This window comes from Salvelinus fontinalis, chromosome 14, assembly GCF_029448725.1.
Source record: "Salvelinus fontinalis isolate EN_2023a chromosome 14, ASM2944872v1, whole genome shotgun sequence".
Classification (NCBI taxonomy): domain Eukaryota; kingdom Metazoa; phylum Chordata; class Actinopteri; order Salmoniformes; family Salmonidae; genus Salvelinus; species Salvelinus fontinalis.
Window position 1 is genome coordinate 10,000,734 of NC_074678.1, and position 22,619 is coordinate 10,023,352.

Below are 22,619 nucleotides of genomic sequence, written 5' to 3' on the forward strand. Positions count from 1 at the left end.
AAACATCAGAGGAGGAGGACAGGTTCTACACTCTTAGAAAACAGAGGAGGAGGACAGGTTCTACACTCTAAGAAAACAGGAGCAGGAGGACAGGTTCTACACTCTGAGAAAACAGAGGAGGAGGACAGGTTCTACACTCTGAGAAAACATCAGAGGAGGAGGACAGGTTCTACACTCTTAGAAAAAATCAGAGGAGGAGGATAGGTTCTACACTCTGAGAAAACATCCGAGGAGGACAGGTTCTACACTCTTAGAAAACAGAGGAGGAGGAGGAGGACAGGTTCTACACTCTGAGAAAACAGAGGAGGAGGAGGACAGGTTCTACACTCTGAGAAAACAGAGGAGGAGGAGGACAGGTTCTACACTCTTAGAAAACAGAGGAGGAGGAGGACAGGTTCTACACTCTTAGAAAACAGAGGAGGAGGAGGACAGGTTCTACACTCTGAGAAAACAGAGGAGGAGGAGGAGGAGGACAGGTTCTACACTCTGAGAAAACAGAGGAGGAGGAGGAGGACAGGTTCTACACTCTGAGAAAACAGAGGAGGAGGACAAGTTCTACACTGAGAAAACAGAGGAGGAGGACAGGTTCTACACTCTGAGAAAACAGAGGAGGAGGAGGAGGACAGGTTCTACACTCTGAGAAAACAGAGGAGGAGGAGGACAGGTTCTACACTCTGAGAAAACAGAGGAGGAGGAGGAGGACAGGTTCTACACGCTGAGAAAACAGAGGAGGAGGAGGACAGGTTCTACACTCTGAGAAAACAGAGGAGGAGGAGGACAGGTTCTACACTCTGAGAAAACAGAGGAGGAGGAAGACAGGTTCTACACTTAGAAAACAGAGGAGGAGGACAGGTTCTACACTCTGAGAAAACATCAGAGGAGGAGGACAGGTTCTACACTCTGAGAAAACATCAGAGGAGGAGGACAGGTTCTACACTCTGAAAACATCAGAGGAGGAGGAGGACAGGTTCTACACTCTGAGAAAACAGAGGAGGAGGACAGGTTCTACACTGAGAAAACAGAGGAGGAGGACAGGTTCTACACTCTGAGAAAACAGAGGAGGAGGAGGAGGACAGGTTCTACACTCTGAGAAAACAGAGGAGTAGGACAGGTTCTACACTCTGAGAAAACAGAGGAGGAGGACAGGTTCTACACTCTGAGAAAACAGAGGAGGAGGAGGACAGGTTCTACACTCTGAGAAAACAGAGGAGTAGGAGGACAGGTTCTACACTCTGAGAAAACAGAGGAGGAGGAGGACAGGTTCTACACTCTGAGAAAACAGAGGAGGAGGAGGACAGGTTCAACACTCTGAGAAAACAGAGGAGGAGGAGGACAGGTTCTACACTCTGAGAAAACAGAGGAGGAGGACAGGTTCTAGACTCTGAGAAAACAGAGGAGGAGGACAGGTTCTACACTCTTAGAAAACATCAGAGGAGGAGGACAGGTTCTACACTCTGAGAAAACAGAGGAGGAGGAAGACAGGTTCTACACTCTGAGAAAACAGAGGAGGAGGAGGAGGACAGGTTCTACACTCTGAGAAAACAGAGGAGGAGGAGGAGGACAGGTTCTACACTCTGAGAAAACATCAGAGGAGGACAGGTTCTACACTCTGAGAAAACAGAGGAGGAGGACAGGTTCTAAACTCTGAGAAAACAGAGGAGGAGGAGGACAGGTTCTACACTCTGAGAAAACAGAGGAGTAGGAGGACAGGTTCTACACTCTGAGAAAACAGAGGAGGAGGAGGACAGGTTCTACACTCTGAGAAAACAGAGGAGGAGGACAGGTTCTAGACTCTGAGAAAACAGAGGAGGAGGACAGGTTCTACACTCTGAGAAAACATCAGAGGAGGAGGACAGGTTCTACACTCTGAGAAAACATCAGAGGAGGAGGACAGGTTCTACACTCTGAGAAAACATCAGAGGAGGAGGACAGGTTCTACACTCTTAGAAAACAGAGGAGGAGGACAGGTTCTACACTCTAAGAAAACAGGAGCAGGAGGACAGGTTCTACACTCTGAGAAAACAGAGGAGGAGGACAGGTTCTACACTCTGAGAAAACATCAGAGGAGGAGGACAGGTTCTACACTCTTAGAAAAAATCAGAGGAGGAGGATAGGTTCTACACTCTGAGAAAACATCCGAGGAGGACAGGTTCTACACTCTTAGAAAACAGAGGAGGAGGAGGAGGACAGGTTCTACACTCTGAGAAAACAGAGGAGGAGGAGGACAGGTTCTACACTCTGAGAAAACAGAGGAGGAGGAGGACAGGTTCTACACTCTTAGAAAACAGAGGAGGAGGAGGACAGGTTCTACACTCTTAGAAAACAGAGGAGGAGGAGGACAGGTTCTACACTCTGAGAAAACAGAGGAGGAGGAGGAGGAGGACAGGTTCTACACTCTGAGAAAACAGAGGAGGAGGAGGACAGGTTCTACACTCTGAGAAAACAGAGGAGGAGGAGGACAGGTTCTACACTCTGAGCAAACAGAGGAGGAGGAGGACAGGTTCTACACTCTGAGAAAACATCAGAGGAGGAGGACAGGTTCTACACTCTTAGAAAACATCAGAGGAGGAGGACAGGTTCTACACTCTGAGAAAACAGAGGAGGAGGAGGACAGGTTCTACACTCTGAGAAAACAGAGGAGGAGGACAGGTTCTACACTCTGAGAAAACAGAGAAGGAGGAGTACAGGTTCTACACTGAGAAAACAGAGGAGGAGGAGGACAGGTTCTACACTCTGAGAAAACAGAGGAGGAGGAGGACAGGTTCTACACAATGAAAAAACAGAGGAGGAGGACAGTTTCTACACTCTGAGAAAACAGAGGAGGAGGACAGGTTCTACACTCTGAGAAAACAGAGGAGGAGGACAGGTTCTACACTCTGAGAAAACAGAGGAGGAGGAGGATAGGTTCTACACTCAGAAAAAACAGAGGAGGAGGAGGACAGGTTCTACACTCTGAGAAAACAGAGGAGGAGGAGGAGGACAGGTTCTACACTCTGAGAAAACATCCGAGGAGGAGGACAGGTTCTACACTCTGAGAAAACATCAGAGGAGGAGAACAGGTTCTACACTCTGAGAAAACAGAGGAGGAGGAGGACAGGTTCTACACTTTTAGAAAACAGAGGAGAAGGAGGATAGGTTCTACACTCTGAGAAAACATCCGAGGAGGACAGGTTCTACACTCTTAGAAAACAGAGGAGGAGGACAGGTTCTACACTCTGAGAAAACAGTAGAGGAGGAGGAGGACAGGTTCTAGACTCTGAGAAAACATCAGAGGAGGACAGGTTCTACACTCTTAGAAAACAGAGGAGGAGGAGAACAGGTTCTACACTCTGAGAAAACAGAGGAGGAGGAGGACAGGTTCTACACTTTTAGAAAACAGAGGAGAAGGAGGATAGGTTCTACACTCTGAGAAAACATCCGAGGAGGGCAGGTTCTACACTCTTAGAAAACAGAGGAGGAGGACAGGTTCTACACTCTGAGAAAACAGTAGAGGAGGAGGAGGACAGGTTCTAGACTCTGAGAAAACATCAGAGGAGGACAGGTTCTACACTCTTAGAAAACAGAGGAGGAGGAGAACAGGTTCTACACTCTGAGAAAACAGAGGAGGAGGAGGAGGACAGGTTCTACACTCTGAGAAAACAGGAGGAGGAGGACAGGTTCTACACTCTTAGAAAACAGAGGAGGAGGAGGACAGGTTCTACACTCTGAGAAAACAGAGGAGGAGGAGGACAGGTTCTACACTGAGAAAACAGAGGAGGAGGAGGACAGGTTCAACACTCTGAGAAAACAGAAGAGGAGGAGGACAGGTTCTACACTCTGAGAAAGCAGAGGAGGAGGAGGAGGAGGACAGGTTCTACACTCTGAGAAAACAGGAGGAGGAGGACAGGTTCTACACTCTTAGAAAACAGAGGAGGGGGAGGACAGGTTCTACCCTCTGAGAAAACAGTAGAGGAGGACAGGTTCTACACTCTTAGAAAACAGAGGAGGAGGAGGACAGGTTCTACACTCTGAGAAAACAGAGGAGGAGTAGGACAGGTTCTACACTCTTAGAAAACAGAGGAGGAGGACAGGTTCTACACTGAGAAAACAGAGGAGGAGGACAGGTTCTACACTCTGAGAAAACAGAGGAGGAGGGGGACAGGTTCGACACTCTATGAAAACATCAGATGAGGAGGACAGGTTCTACATTCTGAGAAAACAGAGGAGGAGGAGGACAGGTTCTACACTCTGGGAAAACAGAGGAGGAGGACAGGTTCTACACTCTGAGAAAACATCAGAGGAGGAGGACAGGTTCTACACTCTGAAAACATCAGAGGAGGAGGAGGACAGGTTCTACACTCTGAGAAAACAGAGGAGGAGGACAGGTTCTACACTGAGAAAACAGAGGAGGAGGACAGGTTCTACACTCTGAGAAAACAGAGGAGGAGGAGGAGGACAGGTTCTACACTCTGAGAAAACAGAGGAGTAGGACAGGTTCTACACTCTGAGAAAACAGAGGAGGAGGACAGGTTCTACACTCTGAGAAAACAGAGGAGGAGGAGGACAGGTTCTACACTCTGAGAAAACAGAGGAGTAGGAGGACAGGTTCTACACTCTGAGAAAACAGAGGAGGAGGAGGACAGGTTCTACACTCTGAGAAAACAGAAGAGGAGGAGGACAGGTTCTACACTCTGAGAAAACAGAGGAGGAGGAGGAGGAGGACAGGTTCTACACTCTGAGAAAACAGGAGGAGGAGGACAGGTTCTACACTCTTAGAAAACAGAGGAGGGGGAGGACAGGTTCTACCCTCTGAGAAAACAGTAGAGGAGGACAGGTTCTACACTCTTAGAAAACAGAGGAGGAGGAGGACAGGTTCTACACTCTGAGAAAACAGAGGAGGAGTAGGACAGGTTCTACACTCTTAGAAAACAGAGGAGGAGGACAGGTTCTACACTGAGAAAACAGAGGAGGAGGACAGGTTCTACACTCTGAGAAAACAGAGGAGGAGGGGGACAGGTTCGACACTCTATGAAAACATCAGATGAGGAGGACAGGTTCTACATTCTGAGAAAACAGAGGAGGAGGAGGACAGGTTCTACACTCTGGGAAAACAGAGGAGGAGGACAGGTTCTACACTCTGAGAAAACATCAGAGGAGGAGGACAGGTTCTACACTCTGAAAACATCAGAGGAGGAGGAGGACAGGTTCTACACTCTGAGAAAACAGAGGAGGAGGACAGGTTCTACACTGAGAAAACAGAGGAGGAGGACAGGTTCTACACTCTGAGAAAACAGAGGAGGAGGAGGAGGACAGGTTCTACACTCTGAGAAAACAGAGGAGTAGGACAGGTTCTACACTCTGAGAAAACAGAGGAGGAGGACAGGTTCTACACTCTGAGAAAACAGAGGAGGAGGAGGACAGGTTCTACACTCTGAGAAAACAGAGGAGTAGGAGGACAGGTTCTACACTCTGAGAAAACAGAGGAGGAGGAGGACAGGTTCTACACTCTGAGAAAACAGAGGAGGAGGAGGACAGGTTCAACACTCTGAGAAAACAGAGGAGGAGGAGGACAGGTTCTACACTCTTAGAAAACAGAGGAGGAGGACAGGTTCTACACTCTAAGAAAACAGGAGCAGGAGGACAGGTTCTACACTCTGAGAAAACAGAGGAGGAGGACAGGTTCTATACTCTGAGAAAACATCAGAGGAGGAGGACAGGTTCTACACTCTTAGAAAAAATCAGAGGAGGAGGATAGGTTCTACACTCTGAGAAAACATCCGAGGAGGACAGGTTCTACACTCTTAGAAAACAGAGGAGGAGGAGGAGGACAGGTTCTACACTCTGAGAAAACAGAGGAGGAGGAGGACAGGTTCTACACTCTTAGAAAACAGAGGAGGAGGAGGACAGGTTCTACACTCTTAGAAAACAGAGGAGGAGGAGGACAGGTTCTACACTCTGAGAAAACAGAGGAGGAGGAGGAGGAGGACAGGTTCTACACTCTGAGAAAACAGAGGAGGAGGAGGAGGACAGGTTCTACACTCTGAGAAAACAGAGGAGGAGGACAGGTTCTACACTGAGAAAACAGAGGAGGAGGACAGGTTCTACACTCTGAGAAAACAGAGGAGGAGGAGGAGGACAGGTTCTACACTCTGAGAAAACAGAGGAGGAGGAGGACAGGTTCTACACTCTGAGAAAACAGAGGAGGAGGAGGAGGACAGGTTCTACACGCTGAGAAAACAGAGGAGGAGGAGGACAGGTTCTACACTCTGAGAAAACAGAGGAGGAGGAGGACAGGTTCTACACTCTGAGAAAACAGAGGAGGAGGAAGACAGGTTCTACACTTAGAAAACAGAGGAGGAGGACAGGTTCTACACTCTGAGAAAACATCAGAGGAGGAGGACAGGTTCTACACTCTGAGAAAACATCAGAGGAGGAGGACAGGTTCTACACTCTGAAAACATCAGAGGAGGAGGAGGACAGGTTCTACACTCTGAGAAAACAGAGGAGGAGGACAGGTTCTACACTGAGAAAACAGAGGAGGAGGACAGGTTCTACACTCTGAGAAAACAGAGGAGGAGGAGGAGGACAGGTTCTACACTCTGAGAAAACAGAGGAGTAGGACAGGTTCTACACTCTGAGAAAACAGAGGAGGAGGACAGGTTCTACACTCTGAGAAAACAGAGGAGGAGGAGGACAGGTTCTACACTCTGAGAAAACAGAGGAGTAGGAGGACAGGTTCTACACTCTGAGAAAACAGAGGAGGAGGAGGACAGGTTCTACACTCTGAGAAAACAGAGGAGGAGGAGGACAGGTTCAACACTCTGAGAAAACAGAGGAGGAGGAGGACAGGTTCTACACTCTGAGAAAACAGAGGAGGAGGACAGGTTCTAGACTCTGAGAAAACAGAGGAGGAGGACAGGTTCTACACTCTTAGAAAACATCAGAGGAGGAGGACAGGTTCTACACTCTGAGAAAACATCAGAGGAGGAAGACAGGTTCTACACTCTGAGAAAACAGAGGAGGAGGAGGAGGACAGGTTCTACACTCTGAGAAAACAGAGGAGGAGGAGGAGGACAGGTTCTACACTCTGAGAAAACATCAGAGGAGGACAGGTTCTACACTCTGAGAAAACAGAGGAGGAGGACAGGTTCTAAACTCTGAGAAAACAGAGGAGGAGGAGGACAGGTTCTACACTCTGAGAAAACAGAGGAGTAGGAGGACAGGTTCTACACTCTGAGAAAACAGAGGAGGAGGAGGACAGGTTCTACACTCTGAGAAAACAGAGGAGGAGGACAGGTTCTAGACTCTGAGAAAACAGAGGAGGAGGACAGGTTCTACACTCTGAGAAAACATCAGAGGAGGAGGACAGGTTCTACACTCTGAGAAAACATCAGAGGAGGAGGACAGGTTCTACACTCTGAGAAAACATCAGAGGAGGAGGACAGGTTCTACACTCTTAGAAAACAGAGGAGGAGGACAGGTTCTACACTCTAAGAAAACAGGAGCAGGAGGACAGGTTCTACACTCTGAGAAAACAGAGGAGGAGGACAGGTTCTACACTCTGAGAAAACATCAGAGGAGGAGGACAGGTTCTACACTCTTAGAAAAAATCAGAGGAGGAGGATAGGTTCTACACTCTGAGAAAACATCCGAGGAGGACAGGTTCTACACTCTTAGAAAACAGAGGAGGAGGAGGAGGACAGGTTCTACACTCTGAGAAAACAGAGGAGGAGGAGGACAGGTTCTACACTCTGAGAAAACAGAGGAGGAGGAGGACAGGTTCTACACTCTTAGAAAACAGAGGAGGAGGAGGACAGGTTCTACACTCTTAGAAAACAGAGGAGGAGGAGGACAGGTTCTACACTCTGAGAAAACAGAGGAGGAGGAGGAGGAGGACAGGTTCTACACTCTGAGAAAACAGAGGAGGAGGAGGACAGGTTCTACACTCTGAGAAAACAGAGGAGGAGGAGGACAGGTTCTACACTCTGAGCAAACAGAGGAGGAGGAGGACAGGTTCTACACTCTGAGAAAACATCAGAGGAGGAGGACAGGTTCTACACTCTTAGAAAACATCAGAGGAGGAGGACAGGTTCTACACTCTGAGAAAACAGAGGAGGAGGAGGACAGGTTCTACACTCTGAGAAAACAGAGGAGGAGGACAGGTTCTACACTCTGAGAAAACAGAGAAGGAGGAGTACAGGTTCTACACTGAGAAAACAGAGGAGGAGGAGGACAGGTTCTACACTCTGAGAAAACAGAGGAGGAGGAGGACAGGTTCTACACAATGAAAAAACAGAGGAGGAGGACAGTTTCTACACTCTGAGAAAACAGAGGAGGAGGACAGGTTCTACACTCTGAGAAAACAGAGGAGGAGGACAGGTTCTACACTCTGAGAAAACAGAGGAGGAGGAGGATAGGTTCTACACTCAGAAAAAACAGAGGAGGAGGAGGACAGGTTCTACACTCTGAGAAAACAGAGGAGGAGGAGGAGGACAGGTTCTACACTCTGAGAAAACATCCGAGGAGGAGGACAGGTTCTACACTCTGAGAAAACATCAGAGGAGGAGAACAGGTTCTACACTCTGAGAAAACAGAGGAGGAGGAGGACAGGTTCTACACTTTTAGAAAACAGAGGAGAAGGAGGATAGGTTCTACACTCTGAGAAAACATCCGAGGAGGACAGGTTCTACACTCTTAGAAAACAGAGGAGGAGGACAGGTTCTACACTCTGAGAAAACAGTAGAGGAGGAGGAGGACAGGTTCTAGACTCTGAGAAAACATCAGAGGAGGACAGGTTCTACACTCTTAGAAAACAGAGGAGGAGGAGAACAGGTTCTACACTCTGAGAAAACAGAGGAGGAGGAGGACAGGTTCTACACTTTTAGAAAACAGAGGAGAAGGAGGATAGGTTCTACACTCTGAGAAAACATCCGAGGAGGGCAGGTTCTACACTCTTAGAAAACAGAGGAGGAGGACAGGTTCTACACTCTGAGAAAACAGTAGAGGAGGAGGAGGACAGGTTCTAGACTCTGAGAAAACATCAGAGGAGGACAGGTTCTACACTCATAGAAAACAGAGGAGGAGGAGAACAGGTTCTACACTCTGAGAAAACAGAGGAGGAGGAGGAGGACAGGTTCTACACTCTGAGAAAACAGGAGGAGGAGGACAGGTTCTACACTCTTAGAAAACAGAGGAGGAGGAGGACAGGTTCTACACTCTGAGAAAACAGAGGAGGAGGAGGACAGGTTCTACACTGAGAAAACAGAGGAGGAGGAGGACAGGTTCTACACTCTGAGAAAACAGAAGAGGAGGAGGACAGGTTCTACACTCTGAGAAAACAGAGGAGGAGGAGGAGGAGGACAGGTTCTACACTCTGAGAAAACAGGAGGAGGAGGACAGGTTCTACACTCTTAGAAAACAGAGGAGGGGGAGGACAGGTTCTACCCTCTGAGAAAACAGTAGAGGAGGACAGGTTCTACACTCTTAGAAAACAGAGGAGGAGGAGGACAGGTTCTACACTCTGAGAAAACAGAGGAGGAGTAGGACAGGTTCTACACTCTTAGAAAACAGAGGAGGAGGACAGGTTCTACACTGAGAAAACAGAGGAGGAGGACAGGTTCTACACTCTGAGAAAACAGAGGAGGAGGGGGACAGGTTCGACACTCTATGAAAAATCAGATGAGGAGGACAGGTTCTACATTCTGAGAAAACAGAGGAGGAGGAGGACAGGTTCTACACTCTGGGAAAACAGAGGAGGAGGACAGGTTCTACACTCTGAGAAAACAGAGGAGGAGGACAGGTTCTACACTCTGAGAAAACAGAGGAGGAGGAGGAGGACAGGTTCTACACTCTTAGAAAACAGAGGAGGAGGAGGAGGACAGGTTCTACACTCTTAGAAAACAGAGGAGGAGGAGGACAGGTTCTACACTCTGAGAAAACAGAGGAGGAGGACAGGTTCTACACTCTGAGAAAACAGAGGAGGAGGAGTACAGGTTCTACACTGAGAAAACAGAGGAGGAGGAGGACAGGTTCTACACTCTGAGAAAACAGAGGAGGAGGAGGACAGGTTCTACACTCTGAAAAAACAGAGGAGGAGGACAGGTTCTACACTCTGAGAAAACAGAGGAGGAGGACAGGTTCTACACTGAGAAAACAGAGGAGGAGGACAGGTTCTACACTCTTAGAAAACAGAGGAGGAGGACAGGTTCTACACTCTGAGAAAACAGTAGGGGAGGAGGAGGACAGGTTCTACACTCTGAGAAAACAGAGGAGGAGGAGGACAGGTTCTACACTCTGAGAAAACAGAGGAGGAGGAGGAGGACAGGTTCTACACTCTGAGAAAACATCCGAGGAGGAGGACAGGTTCTACACTCTGAGAAAACATCAGAGGAGGAGAACAGGTTCTACACTCTGAGAAAACAGAGGAGGAGGAGGACAGGTTCTACACTTTTAGAAAACAGAGGAGAAGGAGGATAGGTTCTACACTCTGAGAAAACATCCGAGGAGGACAGGTTCTACACTCTTAGAAAACAGAGGAGGAGAACAGGTTCTACACTCTGAGAAAACAGAGGAGGAGGAGGACAGGTTCTACACTTTTAGAAAACAGAGGAGAAGGAGGATAGGTTCTACACTCTGAGAAAACATCCGAGGAGGACAGGTTCTACACTCTTAGAAAACAGAGGAGGAGGACAGGTTCTACACTCTGAGAAAACAGTAGAGGAGGAGGAGGACAGGTTCTAGACTCTGAGAAAACATCAGAGGAGGACAGGTTCTACACTCTTAGAAAACAGAGGAGGAGGAGAACAGGTTCTACACTCTGAGAAAACAGAGGAGGAGGAGGAGGACAGGTTCTACACTCTGAGAAAACAGGAGGAGGAGGACAGGTTCTACACTCTTAGAAAACAGAGGAGGAGGAGGACAGGTTCTACACTCTGAGAAAACAGAGGAGGAGGAGGACAGGTTCTACACTGAGAAAACAGAGGAGGAGGAGGACAGGTTCTACACTCTGAAAAAACAGAGGAGGAGGAGGAGGAGGACAGGTTCTACACTCTGAGAAAACAGAAGAGGAGGAGGACAGGTTCTACACTCTGAGAAAACAGAGGAGGAGGAGGAGGAGGACAGGTTCTACACTCTGAGAAAACAGGAGGAGGAGGACAGGTTCTACACTCTTAGAAAACAGAGGAGGGGGAGGACAGGTTCTACCCTCTGGGAAAACAGTAGAGGAGGACAGGTTCTACACTCTTAGAAAACAGAGGAGGAGGAGGACAGGTTCTACACTCTGAGAAAACAGAGGAGGAGTAGGACAGGTTCTACACTCTTAGAAAACAGAGGAGGAGGAGGACAGGTTCTACACTGAGAAAACAGAGGAGGAGGACAGGTTCTACACTCTGAGAAAACAGAGGAGGAGGAGGACAGGTTCGACACTCTTAGAAAACATCAGAGGAGGAGGACAGGTTCTACATTCTGAGAAAACAGAGGAGGAGGAGGACAGGTTCTACACTCTGAGAAAACAGAGGAGGAGGACAGGTTCTACACTCTGAGAAAACAGAGGAGGAGGAGGAGGACAGGTTCTACACTCTGAGAAAACAGAGGAGGAGGAGGAGGACAGGTTCTACACTCTTAGAAAACAGAGGAGGAGGAGGAGGACAGGTTCTACACTCTTAGAAAACAGAGGAGGAGGAGGACAGGTTCTACACTCTGAGAAAACAGAGGAGGAGGACAGGTTCTACACTCTGAGAAAACAGAGGAGGAGGAGTACAGGTTCTACACTGAGAAAACAGAGGAGGAGGAGGACAGGTTCTACACTCTGAGAAAACAGAGGAGGAGGAGGACAGGTTCTACACTCTGAAAAAACAGAGGAGGAGGACAGGTTCTACACTCTGAGAAAACAGAGGAGGAGGACAGGTTCTACACTCTGAGAAAACAGAGGAGGAGGACAGGTTCTACACTCTTAGAAAACAGAGGAGGAGGACAGGTTCTACACTCTGAGAAAACAGTAGAGGAGGAGGAGGACAGGTTCTACACTCTGAGAAAACAGAGGAGGAGGAGGACAGGTTCTAGACTCTGAGAAAACATCAGAGGAGGACAGCTTCTACACTCTTAGAAAACAGAGGAGGAGGAGAACAGGTTCTACACTCTGAGAAAACAGAGGAGGAGGAGGAGGACAGGTTCTACACTCTGAGAAAACAGGAGGAGGAGGACAGGTTCTACACTTAGAAAACAGAGGAGGAGGAGGACAGGTTCTACACTCTGAGAAAACAGAGGAGGAGGAGGACAGGTTCTACACTGAGAAAACAGAAGAGGAGGAGGACAGGTTCTACACTGAGAAAACAGAAGAGGAGGAGGACAGGTTCTACACTCTGAGAAAACAGAGGAGGAGGAGGACAGATTCTACACTCTGAGAAAACAGGAGGAGGAGGACAGGTTCTACACTCTTAGAAAACAGAGGAGGAGGAGGACAGGTTCTACCCTCTGAGAAAACAGGAGGAGGAGGACAGGTTCTACACTCTTAGAAAACAGAGGAGGAGGAGGACAGGTTCTACCCTCTGAGAAAACAGTAGAGGAGGACAGGTTCTACACTCTTAGAAAACAGAGGAGGAGGAGGACAGGTTCTACACTCTGAGAAAACAGAGGAGGAGTAGGACAGGTTCTACACTCTTAGAAAACAGAGGAGGAGGAGGACAGGATCTACACTCTGAGAAAACAGAGGAGGAGGACAGGTTCTACACTGAGAAAACAGAGGAGGAGGAGGACAGGTTCGACACTCTTAGAAAACATCAGAGGAGGAGGACAGGTTCTACACTCTGAGAAAACAGAGGAGGAGGAGGACAGGTTCTACACTCTGAGAAAACAGAGGAGGAGGAGGACAGGTTCTACACTCTGAGAAAACAGAGGAGGAGGACAGGTTCTACACTCTGAGAAAACAGAGGAGGAGGAGGAGGACAGGTTCTACACTCTGAGAAAACATCAGAGGAGGAGAACAGGTTCTACACTCTGAGAAAACAGAGGAGGAGGAGGAGGACAGGTTCTACACTTTTAGAAAACAGAGAAGAAGGAGGATAGGTTCTACACTCTGAGAAAACATCCGAGGAGGACAGGTTCTACACTCTTAGAAAACAGAGGAGGAGGACAGGTTCTACACTCTGAGAAAACAGTAGAGGAGGAGGACAGGTTCTACACTCTGCGAAAACAGAGGAGGAGGAGAACAGGTTCTACACTCTTAGACAACAGAGGAGGAGGAGGACAGGTTCTACACTCTGAGAAAACAGAGGAGGAGGAGGAGGACAGGTTCTACACTCTGAGAAAACAGAGGAGGAGGAGGACAGGTTCTACACTCTGAGAAAACAGAGGAGGAGGAGGACAGGTTCTACACTGAGAAAAAAAGGTGCTGTCTTGAATTAAAAGGAATCTTCGGCTGTCCCCTCAGGAGAACCCTTTGAAGAACTCTTTCTGTTTCCAGGTACATTTTTGGGTCCTCCTTTCCAGAGGGTTCAACATGGAATCCCAAAGGGTTCTACATGGAACCAAAATCAATCAATCAAATGTATTTATAAAGGCCTTTTTACAACAGCCGATGTCACAAAGTGCTATTCAGAAACCCAGCCTAAAACCCCAAACAGCAAGCAATGCAGATGTAGAAGCACATTGGCTAGGAAATACTCCCTAGAAAGGCTGGAACCTAGGAAGAAACCTAGAGAGGAACCAGGCTCTGAGGGGTGGCCAGTCCTCTTCTGGCTGTGCCGGATGGAGATTATAACAGAACATGGCCAAGATGGGTTCAGAAATGGTTCTCCTATGTGGACAGCCGAAGAACCCTTTGGCATAAAGACTCCCTCAAACGGAGGAGGAGGTCAAAGGGGAACGAACCCATGTTACCTCAAACTACAAAGACTGCTTCACTTAATCGCAAAATGCTAATATTTCCCAAAGTTCTCAGGTTTCCCAGAAACCGAGGTTTGAGGTGTTCGGGAATCAGCTGGGAATAAGCAGGAAATACAGAATCCTCCATTCAAGATTTATGGAAAACCTAGGGAATTTGGCAAAGTTTAGCTGAATTTTGCAACCCTAGAACTACAAAGACTGCTTCATGTTACCTCAAACCACAAGACTGCTTCTAAAGCCTACCTTATCCTCAGCCAGAGACAGTCATCCTAGATGATAATGCAGGGTTCCTTGAGAAAAGCAACATGACTTCAGCACAGTCCAAAAGTAATTTGACCATGTCTTGTATGGTCTTTAGCTCTGGTTAATTTAGCAGAGATGTTAGAGATAGAGAGATATTAGAGGTAGGGAGATGTTAGAGGTAGAGAGATGTTAGAGGTAGAGAGCTATTAGAGATAGAGAGCTATTAGAGGTAGAGAGCTATTAGAGATAGAGAGATATTAGAGGTAGAGAGCTATTAGAGGTAGATAGATAGTAGAGGTAGAGAGATATTAGAGGTAGAGAGCTATTAGAGGTAGAGAGATATTAGAGGTAGAGAGCTATTAGAGGTAGAGAGCTGTGTGAAGCGCTAGCTAGCTAGTGGCTAGTCCATATTTTGAGAAACACACCCAGTATGATTATTGTGAGGAAGAAATGCTTTCTCTCTACTATATAATCAAGAAGCTGATTAAACAGCATGATCATTACACAGGTGTACCTTGTGCTGGGGACAATAAAAGGCCACTCCAAAATGTACACTTTTGTCACACAACACAATGCCACAGATGTCTCTTTTGAGGGAACGTGTAATTGGCATGCTGAGTGCAGGAATATCCACCAGAGCTGTTAACCTCCAACGTCATTTTTGAGAATTTGGCGGAACGTCCAACCAGCCTCACAACCGCAGACCATGTGTTATCCATGCCAGCCCAGGGAGACAGTGTGTTCCAGTTCGCCGTAAAATCGAGCAACTTCGCACAGCCATTGAAGAGGAGTGGGAAAACATTCCACAGGCCACAATCAACAACCTGATCAACTCTATCGAAGGAGATGTGTCACGCTGCATGAGGCAAATGTTGGTCACACCAGATACTGACTGGTTTTCATATCCACGACCCTACCTTTTTTAAGATATCTGTGACCAACAGATGCATACCTGTATTCCCAGTCATGTGAAATCCATAGATTAGAGCCTAATGAATTGATTTCTATTGACTGATTTCCTCATATGAACTGTAACTCGGTAAAACCTTTGAAATTGTTGCATGTTGCGTTAATATTTTTGTTCAGTATACTTTCAGGTCAATAAAGTTTTTCTGTAATACAATGACGACACATTGTAGTTATGATAGAGCCTGGACAGTCACGAAGGCATACACAACAGTATCATTGGCATATAAGTGCAGGTTACATTTTTTTTTACAGACATTGTTACAGATACTGTTAATGTAAACAGTAAAAAGTACAGGAACCAGAATCGACCCCTGCGGGACACCTTTTGTAATATCCAGGAAACCTGATGTAACACCCATCAGTAGATACACATTGAGTTCAATCTGTCAAGTACTTTTTAAACCAGCTACACGCAGCCTGGTCTAGGCTAATTGAGGGAGGAAAGCCTCTGAATTAGAAGTGAGTTATCAACAGTATCTGACCTTAATGTCTTAATGTGATGATGGACTGTTGTTTCTCTTTGCTTATTTGAGCTGTTCTTGCCATAATATGGACTTGGTCTTTTACCAATTTAGGCTATCTTCTGTATACCACCCCTACCTTGTCACAACACAACTGATTGGCTCAAACGCATTAAGAAGGAAAGAAATTCCACAAATGAACTTTTAACAAAGCACACCTGTTAATTGAAATGCATTCCAGGTGACTACCTGGTTGAGAGAATGCCAAGAGTGTGCAAAGCTGTCATCAAGGCAAAGGGTGGGTTTTCAAGAATCTCAAACATGAAATATATTTAGATTTGTTTAACTCTTTTTTTGTTTCTACATGATTCTATATGTGTTATTTCATAGTTTTGATGTCTTCACTATTATTCTACAATGCAGAAAATAGTCAAAATAAAGAAAAACCCTTGAATGAGTAGGTGTTCTAAAACTTTTGACCGGTAGTGTATATTATCATAATTTTTTGGCTGTTTTGCATGTTATTTTGGCACGAGTCACATATCAAATGAAAATCAAATCATATCAAATTTTTGTTGTCACAGGCGGCGAAATGCTTACTTACAAGCCTTTAACCAACAATACAGTTTTAAGAAAAATACCATAAAAAAGAGGGGGGGGGGGGCAATATAAGTAGTCTGGGTATCCATTTGATTAGAAGTTCAGGAGTCTTATGGCTTGGGGGTAGAAGCTGTTTAGAAGCCTCTTGGACCTAGACTTGGCGCTCCGAGAACAGTCTATGACTAGGGTGGCTGAAGTCTTTGACAATTTATAGGGCCTTCCTCTGACACCGCCTGGTATAGAGGTCCAGGATGGCAGGAAGCTTGTCCACAGTTATGTACTGGGCAGTTCGCACTACCCTCTGTACTGCCTTGCGGTAAGAGGCCGAACATTTCCCATACCAGGCAGTGATGCAACCATTCAGGATGCTCTCGATGGTGCAGCTGTCGAACCTTTTGAGGATCTGAGGACCCATGCCAAATCTTTTAAGTCTCCTGAGGGGGAATTGGTTTTGTCGTGCCCTCTTCACGACTGTCTTGGTGTGCTTGGAACATGTTAGTTTGTTGGTGATGTGGACACCAAGGAACTTGAAACTCTCAACCTGCTCCACTACAGCCAAATCAATGAGAATGGGGGCGTGCTCGGTCCTCCTTCTCCTTTAGTCCAAAATCATCTGCTTACTCTTAATCACGTTGAGGGAGAGGTTGTTGTCCTGGCACCACACGGCCAGGTCTCTGGCCTCCTCCCTATAGGCTGCCTCGTCGTTGTCGGTGATCAGGCCGTTGTGTCATCGGCAAACTTAATGATGGTGTTGGAGTTGTGCCTGGCCGTGCAGTCATGAGTGAACAGGGAGTACAGGAGGGGACTGAGCATGTACCCTAGAGGTGCCCCCCTGTTGAGGATCAGCGTGGCGAATGTGTTGCAACCTACCCTTACCACCTGGGGGCGGCCCGTCAGGAAGTCCAGGATCCAATTGCAGAGGGAGGTGTTTAGTCCCAGGGTCCTTAGCTTAGTGATGTGCTTTGAGGGCACTATGGTGTTGAAAGCTGAGCTGTAGTCAATGAATAGCATTCTCACATAGGTGTTCCTTTTGTCCAGGTGTGAACGGGGAGTTTGGAATGCAATAGAGATTGCATCATCTGTGGATCTGTCGGGGCGGTATGCAAATTGGAGTGGGTCTAGGGTTTCTGGGATTATGGTGTTGATGTGAGCCATGACAAGCCTTTAAAATAATTTCTTGGCTACAGACGTGAGTGCTACGGTTCGGTAGTCATTAAGGCAGGTTTGTCAAGCGCTGATCTGTTTCACCTGTCTTTGTGTTTGTCTCCACCCCCCGCCAGGTGTCGCCCATCTTCCCCATTACCCCCTGTGTATTTATACCTGTGTTCTCTGTTTGTCTGTTGCCAGTTCGTCTTGTTTGTCAAGCCTACCGGCATTTGTCCTGTCAGCTCCTGCTTTTCCCAGCTTCTCTTTTTCTCACACTCCTGGTTTTGACCCTCGCCTGTCTCGTCTCTGTACCCGCCTGCCTGACCACTCTACCTGCCCCTGCCCCTGCCTGCCGACCTTTGCCCCATCTCTGGATTATTGACGCCTGCCTCCCTTGACCTGTCTCTAGCCTGCCCCTTGGAGTATTAAACCATTGTTTAATCAACGTGTCTGCATGTGAGTCTTACCTTGATTCCTGATAGGTTACCTTAGTGTTACAACTTAGTGTTCTTAGGCACAGGGACTATGGTGGTCTGCTTCAGACAGGGACAGGTTGAAAATGTTGGTTACTTACCGGTGCATCAATCAGCTCTCGGGGGTTAAACACTCAGATATAGCACCAACAGCATTCGGTATGGCAGCAGGGGGGCAGTAAATCCCAGAAACTAATACACTGGTTGATGGACACATCCACAACCAGAAACTCAAATAAAATTCAAATAATAATGTTCTCTTGAAACGTTTTCCAATGGTTGAAATTCAGTCTAATGGTCACGTTCTTCGTTTTCCTCGTCTGAGGAGGAGTAGGAGATATCGGACCAATACGCAGCGTGGTGAGTATTCATATTTATTTTTGAATACTTGAAACAAACAAACAAAATAATTAATAAACTAACGAACACGAAACAGTCCCGTATGGTGAACAAACACAGAAACAGGAACAATCACCCACAACCCACAATACAAAACAGGCTACCTAAATATGGCTGTCAATCAGAGACAACGACAAACACCTGCCTCTGATTGAGAACCATATCAGGCCAAACACATAGAAATAGACAAACTAGACAAACAACATAGAATGCCCACTTAGATCACACCCTGACCAAACAAAACATAGAAATCATACAAAGCAAACTATGGTCAGGGCGTGACACTAATGGTCCGTGTAAGACAGATTCCTTCATCCCGCACCCACCTGGCGTTCTGTCCGACTCCCACCCGCTACCACAAGAACTGGTCCCGAATCTAACCGCAGTCCTGCAATGTTATTTTAGGCATACAGTATGTAAATGAGATATTTCTAAAAACCTGTTTTGGTTTGTCATTATGGGGTTTGTTTGTAGATTGATGAGGGGGGGAAAAAAACGATTTAATCTATTTTAGAATAAGGCTGTAACGTAACAAAAATTTGGAAAAAGTCAAGGGGTCTGAATACTTTCTAAATTACCTCGTACACTTGCACATCAACTCGGTACTGGTACCCCATGTATATAGCCAAGTTATCGTTACTCATTGTGTATTTATTCCTTGTGTTATTATTTTTTCTGTTATTTCTCCACCAAAAATGTATCTCTGCATTGTTGGGAAGGGACCATCAGTAAGCATTTCACTGTTAGTCTACACCAGTTGTTTACAAAGCATGGGACAAATAGAGCTTGATTTGATTTCATGCAAATCAAATCAAATTCAAATCAAATTTATTTATACAGCCCTTCGTACATCAGCTGATATCTCAAAGTGCTGTACAGAAACCCAGCCTAAAACCCCCAAACAGCAAGCAATGCAGGTGTAGAAGCACGGTGGCTAGGAAAAACTCCCTAGAAAGACCAAAACCTAGGAAGAAACGTAAAAGCAAATCTATCATGTTTAAGATCATGTTCAAGATGAGACTGCTGTTGCACCCAGTCCAGGCGATGTTGGTTCACGTTGAGATTCGTTAGATGAACATGAGAACATTTACAAGAGCTAAACTTCTTACTTTAATGACAAGAGATGATTAGACAAAAACACCCGTGGAAGTTTGTCAAAAGGACAAAATGAAAAAAAATAAACTTTGTAAAAACAGCATGAACTATGTATTTGTTTGTTTGGATCCCCATTACGTTTTGTAGACGCAGCAGCTATTCTTCCTGGGGTTCACAAAAGAAAAGAAAACATGACAACAAAACACTGATTAACAAGGACAGTCAAACAAAATTTAAATTTAAAATACAACAAAATACAAAACAACAGAACTAAATAAATAATGTGTATGTTAGTTTGTGTACCCCTCCCCCCCCCCCCCAATACCCTCCGTTCCATGAGATGTTGCTCAATCTTTTGTTTTAAAGGTAATTTTGTTGTTTGGAGGTCCATGCGATCATGGCTCTGTAAAACATTGTGGGTTATCCGTTAATTCCTTTTGGACTTGGGTTGAAAGTTGCATACTCTTTTAATTTAACTGAATATAATTATATATTATATTTATGTTTTATTATAAGCGTTCTACAAGGAATTTCAGCAGCATATCACTAGGCTATTTGAAGACCTCCCTGGGAATAGTGTTGTAATAGAACTGACAAGCCAACAAACACAGGTTGAAAAACACTGCTCCATAATAACACAAAAAGTACTGTAAATAATTCTTGCTTTCCACCATTAAAAATAATAACATTTCTACAAATATTGAGTTTAAAGATTCACAGCACATTTCAATGATTTAAGGATTCAACAAAACATGCATAATATGACAAATGCAAACAGATATTTCTCTTTGTTTCATTGTCAGGAAGCAACAGCATAAATAAACACATCATATGAGTCTAACATTAGAAAAACAATTGGGCACTGCAGCATACCAGAGATCACGTGACCTGCTATTCTAGGGCACAAAGGCATCCCTCATAAACTAATGTTCAACATTCTAGGTTACTGACAGTCCGGACAGGAACAAATGACATTGCGGACAGGAACAAATGTCATTCCGGACAGGAACAAATTACATTCCGGACAGGAACAAATGACATTCCGGACAGGAACAAAGGACAGTCCGGACAGGAACAAATGACAGTCCGGACAGGAACAAATGACATTCCGGACAGGAACAAATGACATTCCGGACAGGAACAAAGGACAGTCCGGTAAGGAAAAAATGACATTCCGGACAGGAACAAATGACATTCCGGACAGGAACAAATGACATTCCGGACAGGAACAAATGACATTCCGGACAGGAACAAATGACATTCCGGCAGGAACAAATGACAGTCCGGACAGGAACAAATGACAGTCCGGACAGGAACAAATGACAGTCCAGACAGGAGCAAATGACAATCCGGACAGGAACAAATGACAATCCGGACAGGAACAAATGACATTCCGGACAGGAACAAATGACAATCCGGACAGGAACAAATGACATTCCGGCAGGAGCAAATGACAGTCCGGACAGGAACAAATGACATTCCGGCAGGAGCAAATGACAGTCCGGACAGGAACAAATGACAGTCCGGACAGGAACAAATGACAGTCCAGACAGGAGCAAATGACAATCCGGACAGGAACAAATGACATTCCGGACAGGAACAAATGACATTCCGGACAGGAACAAATGACATTCCGGCAGGAGCAAATGACAGTCCGGAAGGAACAAATGACATTCCGGCAGGAGCAAATGACAGTCCGGACAGGAACAAATGACAGTCCAGACAGGAGCAAATGACAGTCCGGCAGGAGCAAATGACAATCCGGACAGGAACAAATGACAGTCCGGACAGGAACAAATGACATTCCAGACAGGAACAAATGACATTCCGGACAGGAACAAATGACAATCCGGACAGGAACAAATGACATTCCGGACAGGAACAAATGACAATCCGGACAGGAACAAATGTCATTCCGGACAGGAACAAATGACATTCCGGACAGGAACAAATGACATTCCGGACAGGAACAAATGACAATCCGGACAGGAACAAATGACAGTCCGGCAGGAACAAATGACAGTCCGGACAGGAACAAATGACAATCCGGACAGGAACAAATGACAGTCCAGACAGGAACAAATGACAGTCCGGACAGGAGCAAATGACAATCCGGACAGGAGCAAATGACAGTCCGGCAGGAGCAAATGACAGTCCGGACAGGAACAAATGACATTCCGGCAGGAACAAATGACAGTCCGGAGAGGACAGGACATAGCAATAGTCACTATGGCCCTGAGATAAGTATCTGTGACCCTGAGATAAGTATCTGTGACCCTGAGATAAGTATCTGTGACCCTGAGATAAGTCTGTCTGTGGCCCTGAGATAAGTCTGTCTGTGGCCCTGAGATAAGTCTGTCTGTGACCCTGAGATAAGTCTGTCTGTGGCCCTGAGATAAGTCTGTCTGTGGCCCTGAGATAAGTCTGTCTGTGGCCCTGAGATAAGTATCTGTGACCCTGAGATAAGTCTGTCTGTGGCCCTGAGATAAGTATCTGTGACCCTGAGATAAGTCTGTCTGTGGCCCTGAGATAAGTATCTGTGACCCTGAGATAAGTCTGTCTGTGGCCCTGAGATAAGTATCTGTGACCCTGAGATAAGTCTGTCTGTGGCCCTGAGATAAGTCTGTCTGTGGCCCTGAGATAAGTCTGTCTGTGACCCTGAGATAAGTATCTGTGACCCTGAGATAAGTATCTGTGGCCCTGAGATAAGTATCTGTGACCCTGAGATAAGTATCTGTGACCCTGAGATAAGTATCTGTGACCCTGAGATAAGTCTGTCATGACCATGGGCTCAGTGCTTAAAGGCAATGTAGCACGTAAACTGAGTTTACAAAACATTAAGAACACCTTCCTACTATTGAGTTGCACCCGCTTTTGCCCTCGGAACAGCCTCAATTCGTTGGGCATGGAATACAAGGTATTGAAAGTGTTCCACAGGGATGCTGGGCCATGTTGCCTCCAATGCTTCCCACAGTGTTTTTTTTAAATATTTTTTTATTTAACCAGTTAGGCCAGTAGAGAACAAGTTCTCATTTACAACTACGACCTGGCCAAGATAAAGCAAAGCAGTGCGACACAAACAACAACACAGAGTTACACATCGGATAAACAAACGTACAGTCAAACAACACAATAGAAAAGTCTATATACAGTGTGTGCAAATGGCGTGAGGAGGTAAGGCAATAAATAGGCCATAGTAGTGAAGTAATTACAATTGAGCAAATTAACACTGGAGTGATAGATGTGCAGATGATGATGTGCAAGTAGAAATACTGGTGTGCAAAAGAGCAAAAAAGTAAATAAAAACAATATGGGGATGAGGTAGGTAATTGGATGGGCTATTTACAGATGGGCTGTGTACAGCTGCAGCGAT